The sequence below is a fragment of the Panicum virgatum genome, chromosome 9K (assembly GCF_016808335.1).
Source record: "Panicum virgatum strain AP13 chromosome 9K, P.virgatum_v5, whole genome shotgun sequence".
Classification (NCBI taxonomy): Eukaryota; Viridiplantae; Streptophyta; class Magnoliopsida; order Poales; family Poaceae; genus Panicum; species Panicum virgatum.
Genome location: NC_053144.1, coordinates 68,371,400 through 68,387,132, shown reverse-complemented (window position 1 = coordinate 68,387,132; position 15,733 = coordinate 68,371,400). Strand labels below are relative to the sequence as shown.

At 46.1% G+C, this 15,733-nt stretch overlaps 1 pseudogene; it reads left to right on the top strand.

Moving 5' to 3' along the window:
• The first annotated feature begins 8,608 nt into the window (after positions 1 to 8,608).
• Positions 8,609 to 12,418, top strand: LOC120647382 (annotated as a pseudogene).
• Positions 12,419 to 15,733: the final 3,315 nt, after the last annotated feature.

Genomic DNA, 15,733 nt, shown 5'->3' with positions numbered 1-15,733 from the left:
CGGCGGCTTGCGGGCTCGGAGCTCGGCGGCGGGACGGCTCTGGTGAGGTTTGGGCGAGGGGAAAAAGCCTGGGAGCTGCGCGAGTCGAGGCGGTGCTAATGGTGGGGGATGTAGGGGTAGAGCGGGTCTGGGTTGGCGGCTCCGCGGCGGGGCGAAGCTCGTCGGCGTTCACGGTGGAGCGGCGGTGTTCTGGGGTCTGGACGCGGGGAGAGAGCTAAGGGGCGAGCGAAATCGAATCCTGGGACTCTTGTAGTGCTCAGGCGCGCGAAAGAGCGAGAGCTCGGCCTCTGGTTTGGGCTCTCCACGGCGACGTCGCGGTGGCGGCCGCCGGGGAGGTTCTGGGCTCGGGGGGGCGCGTGGCGAGGGGTGGGGGCTCCAGCGCGAGGCAACAGGAGGGGGAGGAGCTCGCCGGCGACGCGTGGGAGACAGCGCACGGCGAATTGATGGCCGGGAAAGCCGGGAAGGCGTCGGCGGGCGGCGCTGTCGGTGGCCGGCGGCGAGAAGCAGAGCAGGGAGGGGGAGATGGTCATAAGGGCAGTTTTGCAATTTCCAAAAGTTCCAGGGACCTTTCTGTAAACCAGTGATAACTTTTAAACCAAAGCTCAAATGGAAAAGTGCCCAACATGAAAGTTGTTCAACTTTTCAAGATCTACAACTTTGATGTTGTGAAAAAATTTATTTGACCAAAGATTCAAGAGTTAAAATTAAAATCGTTGAAGGGACTTTGAATTCTAGGAAATTTGTCTTTTTCAACGTAAATTCACTTCAAACATAGACTTACAAGCAAAATTGGTTGTCATGCAATAAATGCACTGAAATTTTGCACAAACACCCTCCATAAAAGCTATAAACACAATTAACTATATAAAGGACCTTGCATAAAATCATAATTACACATATACCCTTTCATAATTACAAAAAGATCCATTTTAAGTAATTCAAGCACATGATGCAAAACAAACCTACACCATTACTGTGCAGACATTTATTTAATTACTGTGCAAACACCCGGGGTGTTACAAGTCCCGGTGTCAGATCTGATCTGTATATCCGGATATCAGTGGATAAAGCAAATAACTATGAAAACTTGCTTCAATTGAATAGCTAATCCAACCCACGATAGTAAAAGCTTCACCGCTAGATCAGAACATCCTACACGTAACTAAGCCTAGCGAGTGTAACAGATAACTAAACCATAACCAAAAATAGAGGCCTAAGAACTAGCAATAGCCGATTCCCGGAACAATCCCTATCAAGGCTAGAACAAAGCATCTATTACATCACCGGAACATCCAATCCGTTTGCAAGGCCTAACCTAACAGATATTGAGCTAATCCTTATAAAATAAGAACAAACCATAATAGATTGGATCTACTAGATAGAAAAGAAGCAAGGTGTTAACTCTATGCAACTAATCCTTTGCGACGAGAATTAGCTTAAGATCAAGCATGAACGCATAGAGGAAACATGATATTCGTAGATGGTAAACAATAAAAGCATAATAAATCTACTAAAAATTATGCTACGAACATCAAGATAACTAGCATTACTCGCCATCAAAAACGCTTCAGTACGAGTAATACCAAGGTAAAGGCAAGAACAATGTTGCCCTGATCGCAAGAAACGATCAGGCAGCATGACGCTTACTTGGATGAAACCCTAGAATTAGAGGCGGCATTGCGCCAAGGTGTTCTTGCAAAACGTGATGACATTCTTCTTTTTACGAATATCATAGGGTACATATTTATAGTCCGGAGACTTGGGAATCAATCTAAACCTAAAGCTTCCAAATCGGACTCTATCTCTAATCCAAACTGAACTAAATCTAAAGATACATGGCCTGCAAGGCCCAAAAATCACGCAGGAGCCGATTCTCAAGCCTTATTTAATCCTTGCTTCAAGCCCAACTCGCTTGCGGCCCATTAATTAACCCTGTTAATTTATGGCGATAACACGACCTCCCAGGTTCCATTAGACATAATAGAATCCATCTCACTCCTCACTGCTTCCTTCCAATAGTCAGCATCAGGAGATGAATATGCCTCTTCAATGGTTCTGGGTGTATCATCTATGAGGTATACAATGAAATCATCACCAAAAGACTTTGCAGTCCTTTGTCTCTTGCTCTTTCTCGGAGCATCATTGTTATCCTCCTCAGAATTTTCCAGAAGTGTATGTTCATTGTGTTTTATCGGCTCAGCAGAGCTATCATCCTCGATGAACTCTTGCCTAGATGAACTTGTTTCATCTCTAATGGGAAAAATATTTTCAAAAAATGTAGCATCTCTGGACTCCATTATAGTACCAACATGCATGTCAGGTACTCCAGATTTCACTATTAAAAATCTATACCCAACGCTGTGAATAGCATAACCTAGAAAGATACAATCCACAGTTTTAGGTCCAAGCTTACGTTTCTTGGTTATTGGTACACTCATTTTTGCCAAACAACCCCATGTACGAAAGTATGAAAGTGTTGGCCTTTTCTTCTCCCATTCCTCGAATGATGTTATCTCTTTATTCTTTGTAGGAACACGGTTTAGGACATGACATGCAGTCAATATAGCCTCACCCCACCATTCCTTGGAAAGTCCCGTTGTATCTAACATGGCGTTAACCAAATCCGTTAGAGTGCGGTTCTTTCTTTCGGCAACCCCATTTGACTGAGGTGAATAGGAAGGCCTCCTCATGAATAATACCATGTTCCTCGCAGAATAAAGTAAATAAATTGAGAAGTACTCGCCACCACGATCTGACCTAACTCTTTTGATATTTCTCTCAAGTTGGTTTTCTACTTCAGCTTTATAGATTTTAAAGTAGTGTAAAGCTTCATCTCTTGACTTCAACAAATAGATGTAACAAAATCTAGTACTGTCATCAATCAAAGTCATGAAATATCTTTTACCACCTTTTGTCAACACTCCATTCATTTCGCACAAATCGGCCGAATTAATTCAAAGGATGCCAAGCTCCTCGCCTCCGCGGCCTTATGAGGCTTGCGAGTTTGTTTTGATTCAACACATACATGACACTTAGAATTTTCGACAAAAGTAATCTTTGGAATTAAACTCAAATTAGCTAAGCGCATCATACAACCAAAATTAACGTGACAAAGCCTCGAATGCTAAACATTTGTTTCATCAACGTTAATAACATTGTTTGCAACTTTATTACAAACATCTGACAAAGAAAGACAGAACAATCATCCGCTTTCATAACCTTTTCAACAAAAGTATCAAATTTAGACAAGATACATTTATTGGACTCAAGACTAATTTAAAACCATCTCTACACAATAGAGAGCCGCTGACTAGATTCTTCTTGATGGTGGGGACATGCTGCACGGTCTTCCCCGAAGTAAACTTCAGATTTACCGTACCAACACCAAGAACACGAGCATGCGATCCGTTCCCCATCAGCAAGGAGGAAGTCCCGCCGTCCTGGTAAGAAGAAAACAAAGAAGCATCAGCACAAACATGAATATTAGCACCAGTGTCAACCCACCATTCGGTGAACAAAAAACTAAAAGAACTGTAGGTAATAAATTACCGTACCCCGATGTTCCTCCAGGTTCGCTAATGACCATGTTGGCGGAGTCGTTGCCTTTGCAGTTCGGACACTTTGCAGCAAAGTGTTCCGTACTAGCGCACACATAGCAAGCTCCCATCTTCTTCTTCTTCTTGAAGGTGGTTGTCTGCTTAGTCTTTGGTTGGTTCTGCGGTGGCTTTTTCTTGTTCTTGTGGGAGTTGTTCTTCTGAACAAGGTTGGCGCTAGAAGCACCAACAACTCCTTTCCCACGTATGTCCTTTGCTCTCGCCTTCTCCTCAACATCAAGAGTCCCTATGAGTCCATCTATGGTGAACTCATGTCTCTTGTGTTTTAGAGAAGTAGCAAAGTCTCTCCAAGAAGGTGGCAGCTTAGAGATAATACCTCCGGCCACAAACTTATGGGGTAACACAAATGGGGACTCTTTGCTACAATTTTTGAGATCTTTTGCCAGAGTATGTATTTCATGAGCCTGTTCCACCACAGAACGGTCTTCGACCATCCTATATTCAAGGAACTGCTCCATCGTATACAACTTACTACCGGCGTCAGACACTCCATATTGAGCCTCAAGAGCATCCCACAACGCTTTGCCAGTTGGCAGCCGGACATAGGAATCCACCAGGTTTTCACCGAGAACACTAATGACCAAACCTCGAAAGAGGGTATCAGCCTCATCGAACGCACTCCCTTCCTCTGGAGTGAACTGTTCAGGCTTACCCTCTTTTACATGGATCACTCTCGATATTGTTAACCATAATATAAGCTGATCTTGCCAACGTTTGTAATTTGAACCATCAAAAGGTGGTGGTTTGATTGATGCAGCAAAACTAGATACCGAAAGCTTATTAACAAAATCAGGTTTTTGGATTGTTAGATAACTAGGCAATTTTCGGTATATTTTAATTCTAAATATTACTAGCAATTTCATGACATAAATGAGTGATAATGTGTGAATAAGATATGTGCATGTGCTTATGTTATTCTTACTAAAAAGCATGAACAAAAAGTTAAACCAGAATATGTTTAGAGTGTACCCCAAGGCGGGACCAGTGCCGGAGGCACCGGTTGCGCCGTTACCAGCTGGAATAGACATGCTATTCGACTGGCCTTGTCTGAAGTAGCCGAACGATATGATGCAGGAAGAGGTTCGCAGTGCAGTCCCACGAACGGTCACCAGGAAGCAGATAAAGTAGTCATTCGTTCACGCCGGGAAGGAGACGAAGTAGTCGATCTGGGAGCGAGCAGTCGCGTCTGATTGCCCGCGTCCCGAGCAGAGGTTCCGGAGGCCTGCTCTCGCTAGAGCTGTGCGCGCAGCACTAGCGATGGGAACGACAGAAAGCAGCAGCAGAGGGAGAAGGGAGAGGTCTCCTAAGCAGGAGTATCTGGATCAATTGCTGAAGTGTGTAGATGAGATGAGGAAGGGGTGGTTTATATAGGCGTGGAGGTGCCTCAGGTTCAACGAACCTTAAAGAGTTTGATGAGCGGTAGTTACTGGTGTGATTCTCCAATCATTATTGTCAATATTTATTCTCTGTTTTAATGTTCTCAACAGCAAAATATTTTTCTCATCTCAGCACATCACGTCGCACCTGCACGCGCACCGTCCGCGCCTCGGCCCGGCGAGGCGAGCGAGCGTGCGCGCACGTGGTTCACCAACCTCCTCTTACCGGCTTCACAAGTGGTGTACACGAAGTCCATCCTTTAAATCGGTTGAGATCCTTCTCAAATCCCGATACGGAATTAAGTAATTGATTCTCTAGCATTTAATAGTAGACTTTAAATTTTTTTATAGTATTAATTAGAATAAATGAAACAAGCCCATAATTCCAACAGATTCTCCAGGACTCCGCCAAGCACCGCAGCTAGCTAAGCTACGTACCACCCATCGGCGCTTAGCAAGTTGTAGCAGCGTCGCCGTTTTCGTACGAGCACGTGAACAAAACCGGGACTAGACAAAGAGCATCTCATGAAAGTCGCAGGGCCAGCACTCCCACAGATAGGGACGTGATCCGACGGCTCGGACGACCTGCGGGCCGCGGATCGGATGGCCCGGAGTGCTCCGCAGGGCAGGGGACCAGCACGCACCGCAGCTGCGCAGCAGCAGCAGCATGGAGATGGAGGCGGTTGGTTCCCGCCGTCCCAGGCCTCGTCGTAGTAGCTTTTCTGGCGCGATTAAAAAAAAAAGCTTTTCTGACTTAATTATTGAAGTGCGTGCTCGCTTCTCTGCCGCGTCCGGCCAGCCTTGCACTGCACCCTCTCCACCACACCATGGACATGGACCGGCCTGCGGAGTAGCACGGCAAGGTGAATGTAGGACACCTGCTGGCAACAAGTAGTAAACAGCGAAGCCAACCGGGCGTGGTCGTACCGGTCGGTTCCTGGGGATCGCCGTGGGGCCGGCCCGCCCGGTCCACTGTCCACCGTCCCGTGACTGTGAGTAACGATCGAGCGGTGGATGAAGTCAAGAAGATGGGAAGAAGAAGAAACCGGGCATGCGCCGTCTGCTGTCGACGGCCGTGTCCACCGCGCGCACGCACGTTTTGCAATGCAATGCGAGTGAGGCCATGCCATGCGATGCGAGTGCCTGCAGGTGCGCAATGATGCCAGTCGGTCCGGCGAGCTCGCGGTGCGGGGGACTGGCGCGGCGAGAGGAGCGAAGGGATGGAAGGCCGCCGCCGCCGCCAGCCCAGCCCGGCAGGCAGGCACCTTGGCACGGCGCGCGTCGCCCCCCACCTGCAACCCGGCCGGCCGCCCGACACGCGCATAGTCGCCTAGTTGCGCGATTAGGCCACTCGCCCAACCGTCCGGTCCGTCCATTTGCCCCGCCCGCGCGCCTCGGCGTCCGTCCAAAGCGGAGCCGGAGCCCTCACCCCGTCTCTCGAGAGCGCTCAGGAAACAGAGGTGGTGGCCGCCCTGTGCCGTGCCGGGGGCTTTGGATTGGGCCGCCATGAGTGGAGAGCGGGGGGGACCACGCCGCACTGTCACGACCTAATCGGGTCGCTCTCGCCATCAAATCCCGCGCATTTCCCTTCCCCCATCCCATTGACCCCCGCCGCGGGGAGGGTGTCAGCGCAGTGATTACTGGTGAAACCGATGCTTCTAGTGCTTTATTACTGGGTGCTCACACTCACACTCACTGCCAACTCTCACCTGATGAGTCAATCTTTAGTCGCGGCCTGAGTGGGTGAGGCCGGATTCGGGCGCGATCTCGGTCCTTGACGGGAAAAGAAAGGAAAAGCTTTGCCGCCACTCCATGATACGTCGTGCTGCAGACCTGATTAGCTAGATAAGCCTGAGGCTTGATCGGCCCACTCAGCACAATAAGGTGCTGTCAAGGGGGGGATGATTCTCTACCAGTGGAGTTGGAGCTTGAAATGCTAGCTGAGCTGATAAAATTGTAGGTAAGCTGCTTTCCCCCCCACGACGTGTCTTCCAGCAATTTCTCGGGGAACCAAAGTCCAAGCCTTCCAGGCACGATCCAAAAAGTCACTATAAATTGACACTTTACTTACAAGTTGTAATGTTCTGTCTTGCTGAGACTGTACATCATCATACATCTTTTAATTGCCTTTTTGATTTGTAGTAAGTATAGCAGCAGCGCACTATGAAAACCTTTTTTTTAAAAAAATACACTGATTTTCATAGCTAGGCGTCATTCTCGTGCAATTGCCTGCGAGCTGCTTGTTGTTTTCAGAATATAAATAAAATGACGGCCATCTTTAAAAGAATAAAAGCGCTATTTGGAGATAAGAGGAACATGTATGTCGCTACATCACGTCCCAGATCTAACCATGGCCACTCCGAAAACGGAATGCTACTGATGCCGGCCGCGCTGCCAAAATTTGTTACTCCATCCGGCTCTCTGACGCGCCCGTCCGTCTGATCCTCTCCACTGAATAAAACCGACCGTGCGCGTGTCGTCGTCGCCGTCTGCACGAGCCCACGGCTGCAGCTCGTTTTGTCCGTTTTCCCCGGATTTACCTCAAGAATTGAATGAGCATGCCACTACACTAGTGTTAGCTGCTGCAGATAAGCCATTTGTTTTTGGAAATGCCGTGCGCGGCAATGTATGTATCTATCGTAGTAACCGACCAGCAGGTCTTGGACTGGGGCGGGGCCTCGGCAGGTCAGGCCGTGTGAAACTGGGAAACGCCGAGCGTTACTGTACCAGTGCAACTACTCTACTCAGCTCGCAGATTTTTTTTTGCCTTGTTTTTCTCTCTCTAAAAATCATTGCGCCTTGTTTTGCAGCGAGAAAGTTTTCAACAACTAAACGGGTCCAGAGGAATGGGATAGGGACCGCAGGCCGCCGCAGCGCACACACCCCTGTCTGACCGCAGGCCTTAAGCCGCATCGCGTACACGCTCTTGTCATGTCGTTTGGCCTCTTCCTATTCATTCTCAATTCTACTGTGATGCGCTCGAGTCACCGTAGCTCCATCGGTTACGCTCCCTTTCGCTGCAGCGAGCCAGACGTTCCAGAGCCTCTGCGCACCATGCTTGATAAAATGGTGAAGCTAGCCGCTCTTCTGCCGTCTTAAGGAAGTTTTTCAAGTGTACTTGTTTTCTTTTTTTCTTCTTCTGAATGAAATTCAAGTGCACTGTTTTTAACTGCGAAAATCTAGATTTACTTTATTATCCTCAATCATCAAAAGGAGAAAGCAACTCTTTGACCTATTGCTCGTATACACATTGGTACATCAAGATACACTGTCGAGTCATTGTACCTGGTAGGGTGTAAAATGTGACAAGAGGAAAAAAAAAGGTGACCAAACTTAGGAAGACTAATAATTACTGACTAAGACCTTCTTTGAAATCCGTTTTTTTACATGAATTATGTCGAAATTTCAATTGCTTTCAGTGATATTCCTATAAAATCCATATATCACACTCCAAAAGAGCCCTACCTGTAGGACTGTTATTACGTGTATGAAACAATAATGCCATTACTATCAAAGTTTAAACATATTCTTTTCTTGTAGGTTGGGCGAATCCAATGGGTGGAAACTGATTTAAGGGACCGAACCCTACGCCACTACCAGTCATCACACACAAATTAGGATTGGTAGAGCCCATCCCTGCGCCCTGCCTTGCTGGCTCTGACCTCTCCCTCTCCTCCCTTCTCTCTCCTTCTCTTGTTGCTCCCCTTCTTTTATTTGTGTTTTTTTTTGTCTCCTTGGATTTGCGCTTCTGCTCACCTGGGCGCGTACTAGTTCCTCTCATCATAGAGAGTAGAGACCTCTGAGCTGTTTCTTCGGGTCTTCGGGATAGATTGGGCAGATCTGCCTGCCGGAAGAGACTAAAAGAGAGCTCAAGGGGGCGGAAGGAGAATTTTCTATCCAGCTTCCTGCTCGATTCTCTTTGATCCCGGAGAGCTGCCGCCAGTCCAACCAATCCTTCTGTTCGTGTGCCCGGGCTTTGATTGCTCTCCAGATCTGAGGCACCTGCTCGGTGGATTCCAGGAATCCGAGCACGAACTCGACAGGGAGTTCTCTGGGAAAAGGTGAGACCCTTTTTCTCCCTCCTCATCAGTCCACCATTGCCAAACAGTCCGTCGCATACTCTTAGCTCCGATTGGTAAGCTTCAATTGTTGCCTCTTGATCTGTCTTTTGTTGCGTACACTGGACGACGCTTGATGCATACTACGAGATATCGAGTTGGATGCAACTTCTTGATCCTTGCTTACAATCCACCAGTTGACGCGCATAAAAATTATTGACCTTTAACTCGCTTTGATTGCGTCCGTTGTTTCGGTTGCACAGGGGAGGAAGAGGCTGAAAGGACGGTGGAGATAAGAGCGACCTGGGTCCCTTGAGGATGCCGTCAAGAAACCGCGTGGAGGGGAGGGCGATGAGATGAGGGATGCTGGCCGCGGTGATGGATTACTTCAGCTCCTGCTGGGGCCCGCAATCTCGGGACGGGCACCGGGGCAAGGGCTCCGACGCTGCCGGCCGGCAGGAAGGTCTCCTCTGGTACAAAGACGCTGGCCAGCTCGCCACCGGGGAGTTCTCCATGGCCGTGGTGCAGGCCAACCAGCTGCTTGAGGACCAGAGCCAGGTGGAATCCGGATCGCTCTCCTTGGCTGAGCCCGGTCCGCAGGGCACCTTCGTCGGCGTCTATGATGGCCATGGCGGCCCGGAGACGGCCCGGTTCATCAATGACCACCTCTTCAACCATCTCAGGAGTAAGGACTCTATATGTGAAAGTCGCTGCTGCTGATTTCCTTTTCTTCTTAGTTTTACAGACACCGCTGTGTTGATGATGCAATGATCAAATCCTAACTTCTGCTGCGTTTATTTAATTATGGGTTGCGCTTTCTATGACTGCTAGCATTATGACCATGCTGCCTGTATGTCCCAAAAAGGGCATTGGTACTTATTGCTTTCAGAACAGAAATTATCATTAGTTCAGTAGATCTGATTGGTAAACTTGCATAGCATGATGGGATATGGGATGGCAGCTGGGAATTGTTAAGGTTCTCCTGAAGAAAAAAAAAAAGGACACCATTTTATTTTATTGCCAGGCTCCTTTCTGATTACTGTCTTAAGTGTGTTACATTACTTATTACTAGTTTTCTTTATCTGTTCGGTGTATTAAAATTATTTTTTTCCAGAATTTGCAACTGAGCACAAGTGCATCTCTGCGGATGTGATCCGGAAAGCTTTCCAAGCAACTGAGGAAGGATTTCTTTCTCTAGTCAGCAGGGAATGGTCTTTGAAGCCTCAGATTGCATCAGTAGGCTCTTGTTGCCTAGTGGGAGTAATTTGTTCTGGACTCTCTTTGTCGCGAACCTTGGTGACTCGCGTGCAGTTCTTGGAAGACTTGTTAAGGCCACTGGAGAGGTTGTGGCCATGCAGTTGTCGTCGGAGCACAATGCATGCAACGAGGAAGTTAGACAAGAGCTACGGTTAGCACATCCCGATGATCCACAAATTGTGGTTCTAAAACACAATGTTTGGCGTGTGAAGGGTCTCATCCAGGTAGACAAAAATCTATACTCAGGTTGCTAATTTCTCACTTATTGGTAGACTCTTCTAGCTAATTAGTCTTTGAAAGTGTTCGAACTTTTTACATCATCTGTTGTTCTCATCATAGCCCCACTTTCCGCATGTGGGGCATGGGTAATTACTTTTGTATTTGCATTATTTCTCATAAGTTAGGTATTAGGTATGGTCTCATTCCTATAGCTAAAGTTATATGCATTCTTTATAGTTGTGTCATCTGAAGGTCCATTATCAGCTGTCAATAATCATATAACATACTTGCCATATAACTCAAAATAAAAGTGGATGGTAAGATGTAGCCCTTGGACCAATACTATGTTACTGCACTGATACCACTTGTCCTCCTATTCGTGATTTCACTTTAGTGAAAGGTTAGCGCACCAACCATATACAGGAGAAAATGATCTATTCGGTGTTGCTATTGATTAATATTTAATTTCTTCATTCACATAACCATGAAGCTAATTCAACACTGTCAGTGCTTTGGATCCTTGTCATGCTTTATCCATGCTATTGCTTATGAGGCAAGGTCATATCTGCAGATCTCAAGATCTATCGGAGATGTATATTTAAAGAGACCGGAGTATAACAGAGAACCACTTCATAGCAAGTTTCGGCTTCGAGAAACCTTCCAGAGGCCAATTCTTCGTTCTGATCCTCAAATTACTGAACACCGAATACAGCCCAGTGATCAGTTTGCTATATTTGCTTCTGACGGGCTATGGGAGCACCTAAGCAATCAGGAAGCAGTCGAACTTGTCCAAAATAGTCCCCGCAACGTATGTTTTCTTCTCGCCTTCTACAATTGCCATGGGTTGGAATAAAATTTGTCAATATTGTTCCATTTAATGGGCATTAGATAAGCAGATGTTGAATTATGTTCTGCTTTTATTGGATAGCGAGTTGTCTCTTAAAATGAATGTATTAATTTGTGTGAATTGGTCCAATATATGGTATGAGGCTCTTCAAATACTGTAATAGTTTGAATCAAGCTGAACTGGTGGTGGTTTTTTTAAGTGTCAGTATACAATATACATCTAAATCTGGACGTAACTCACAACTTAGGGCAATATAAGATATTACATAATTCGGATTGCAGAGCTTAAAGCATTGAGCAGCGCTTAATTTCACCACTATTAAATGAATTATTCATCGATTTATTAGTAGTACCCATGTGAACTGAACCCACGCATCATTGGTTGTTTCTCCTGGATGCCTATTTTGTTCGTTTGGAGTATCTTTTGTTCACTTCCTCTGAACTCGAATTGTATTCCAAACAACATAGCGCAAGTTGCTTTCATTAAACATAGTAAAGCTCTGGACTGCTACCTTTTTCTTTGTCGAATTCATGCATGTCTTGGCTTGATATTATTTGCTTCCTACTTTGAAAAATGTTATCTCCTTCCACCAGGGAATTGCTCGAAGGCTAGTGAAAGTCGCGATGCAAGAAGCAGCGAAGAAGAGGGAGATGAGATATTCAGACCTCAAGAAAATCGACCGCGGGGTGAGGCGGCATTTCCACGATGATATAACTGTCATGTGGTATTCCTCGACTCAAATGCCATAAGTAAAGCTAGCTGGAGCAAAAGCCCCTCGGTTTCTCTCCGAGGGGGCGGTGTTACCCTTCCCGCAAAATCCCTTGCGCCTTTCTCAGCTCCGGCAGAGCTGAACAGCACCTACTGAAGACGCTATATTGGCAAGAAAGCAGAACGCAGATCTGCAGGAGATGAAAACTGCTCTGCAAACATGTGTAGTGTAACACCTGCTGGGGTGCCCTTCACGAAACTACTGTCTAGACTCCGCCTGGTAATTAGTGTACTGATAGCGAGGTATAAAAATTAGATTATTTCGTAGCAATGCAAATCCTTCATTTCCTTTTCTTTTCCTTTTGGCCTTCTCTTTATTCTTATCCCTTTCTCTTCATCATCCATGAGAGATCAGGTGGTTGTAAATTGTCCAGAACATGTTTTCCGTAATAGTCCATCATATCCCGCTTTTTTCGTGTTGATATGAAGGCGGCAGCATCACTGCTCAAGATAATGTTTGGGGCGCATGATTTGACTAGTTCGGATCCAAACTTTTGATGATGTGTTGTAGCAGCATGTTGCTCTCAACAAGGTAGGTACTGAGCTGCAAGGTATCCTTTTTCGCGCCATTTTTTTAATGAAAGGTCTGGACGCGTGGCTGGGCCATTCATAGATTGATCCGGTTCGTGATTTTTTTTACCCGGAGCAGGAGATTCAATTAATGGTCGAAGCAACAATTTCGCCTTTCCCATCAATAAATTCTCAGACAGCTAGCAGCATCAGCGATTTGACATTTAAGGAACATCACACAGCGACACTGATTTTGTGAGCCTGAAGGTTAGGGGCAGTTGGCACGAGTGTAAAGGTATCACTGGATCAGGCATTGCTCACGGGACAGCCAGGCTTACTGGCTTAGGCGTTTTAGCTTGCGGCATTTGGATTGAATTGAAATAACCTGCAAGCGCCGTGAGATAGGAGACGGCATGCACGAATTATAAGACCATGAAGAATAAGAATAATGCATATTAAAATTAATTTTTTATGACACATGTAAAGGTGATTCATATAATGGAAACGGTATTGATATGTAAGGATTGCACCATTGCCGGTTCTGATTATGGAACTTCTGTTTTGGAGTAGATTTTGAGTGCTCGGAATTTATAGGCTGACTAGCATGTTTAATATTTTTTTCCTTGAGAATTTAACCGGAAGCTCTCTATGAATAGGCGTCGCCTTTTTCTTTTGATGTTTGCTATGATCTTTAGTTGAACGGTTTTCCAAACACCGATCTCTAGTTTCTTGGGCTTAACCATCTTAAGTTTTGATTTATTTTGCAAATCGTAGACAAAGCGGTTAGACCTATTGGAAATCCGGTCAGACCTTGCGGTGCAACCGGCACCTTTGTCTTTGTTTTGTTGCCCACCCGAGCGTAGAAGTACTAGACTTAGTTTCTGTGCTCTTGCTAGGAAAATTTGATTTTGACAATTTCGGCTTGGGACGGCCGAATTGTATCTTGACCAGCAACATCACAAGTTGGCAAATCATTGTAAGGATTATTAGTCGACTTTTCAATGGCCGATTTTGAATAACAGAAGTTGCAACTGAACTATCTTCTTTATCAATAAAATAGTCAAATTGTATCTTGACCAGTAACATCACAATTAACAATTAAGCACCTATTTTTTTAGATTTATTTTTTTATTGTCAACATGCTAAAATTATTTGGCGTATTATTTATATAACTACTGGGTTAACCCCACCTAAATCAATATCTCGTATGCTTGGACATTGGTTAACTGGCATAAACAAGAAAGATAGATTATTGATTTTTGTAGGGGCTACTGCTCTTATTTGGGCTATTTGGTGTACGCGTAATGACTTGATTTTTGAGAAAAAATAAATTACCTCTTTTACGCAGGTTATTTTCAGAGAAGCATATTAGCTGCGATTTTGGTCCCTACTGCAGCCTGAGGAATCAAGAGAGACTGTCCATTTGGCAAGCAAAGCATCAGAGGTCATCGCTTTGGATATCTTCGCCAAAAATAGATGGAGAAGTAATAGAGAATTTGCTTTAATTACTTCCTTTAGTTGGTGTACATTTTACTTATTATTTGATCAGCTTCGGAGCTGAGATTGATGTAAAAATTGGCTGTGTGCGATTGCAGAGGTCGGAAACTTTGCTTTTTCTAAAAAAAATATCTAACGACGACATGAAATTATCAAGCTTATCCTGCACAGTCACGAGGCTGCCGCGACCAAATCTCGCCGCTACGTAATGCGCCGTGCCATGTACAGCTCGGCTCGACTCGACACCCCCAGGCTGCTCCCTTCAATACACTATACGAACTAGTACTCTCTCCATCTCAAAATATAAGTATTTATCGACTTTCGCGATTACGTTGACCATTCGTCTTCTTCGAAAATTTGTAAAAATATTATTTATTTTATTATGACATGTTTTATCATCATATATATTTTAAGTATATTATAATTGTTTTTATATTTTCATAAATTTTTTAAATAGATGAATGGTCAAATATAATCAGTAAAAGTTAATACATGCTTATATTCTGAGACGGAGGGAGTATGCTGTTATTGTCAGGCTCTATTTGCCTGATCATGTGACACAGACGGGCAGACAGGACCGGTCGATCAACCAATCCATCTGCCAAACCTGCAACACCAGCAGGGGAGAGAGCTCAGCTCGCTGACCTTTTTCAATCCCCAAGCTGGCTGGCCCGGAAGATAGCCGGCGCTCGGCAGGGGATCGAGCCGGTCGTGCTCAGGCGATGGATGATTCGTCGGCAGGCGCGTGGGGGCCGATAGAGACGACGCGCGCTTGCGTGTCCATCCGGATTCGGGGTCGGCCGTCCGGAAGGAGCAGGCAGTCAACGGCGGCGAATAGATTAGTCCGGCAGGGCGGCTCGGCGTCAAGGTCGAAGGAGATCGACCAGCGTTGTCGGCCCAGGCGACGCTGCACCTGGTGATCACTGCCCCAGGGGTTAGACTCTGCTTATCTAAATGGGGCGGTCAAATGTGGCGTCCTCCCTCCATGGCGCCGTTTCATCGAGCCATTGATGTGAAAGGGGAGAAGTGCGACCGCGACCGCGACCGACTTGGGGGGTTTGGAATTGGAAAGGCACGAACGATCCGGGGGTGGCTCGTTTCGAGGGAGCTAGCAACTGCGGAGATCTCTCTGTGTGTATGTGTATGTACGTGGCGCCTTTATTTTGCTGGCGTGGGATGGGGGGGACTTTGATTAGGGGGCCGTTTATTGACGCCCATTGTTGATGAGTGATGATCATGGAGTTAGTTACTCCCTCCGTCCTCAAATGTATGTCATTTTAGAGTTTTTATGATGAGTAAATTCCATGTGCCACTGGAAAATATAATCCCATCCCACTATGTGCCATTAAAAATTAGCACATCCATTCATGTCATCGTTTTTAATTTTTCATCCCCTCCGTGCATTGCCGTCAGAAGACACGTTAACAGCGTCAAATTGGCTCAAGTTCAGATTTTTTTTACCCCTCCTTCCTCCTCTCGACCTCTCCTTCCCCTCTCCCGGGGCGACGGGGAAAGGAAAGGAACGCCCTGCCGCACCGTGCCGGGGCGCCGCGCTGACCGCACCCGGTTTTGGTAGCGCTGTGCGGC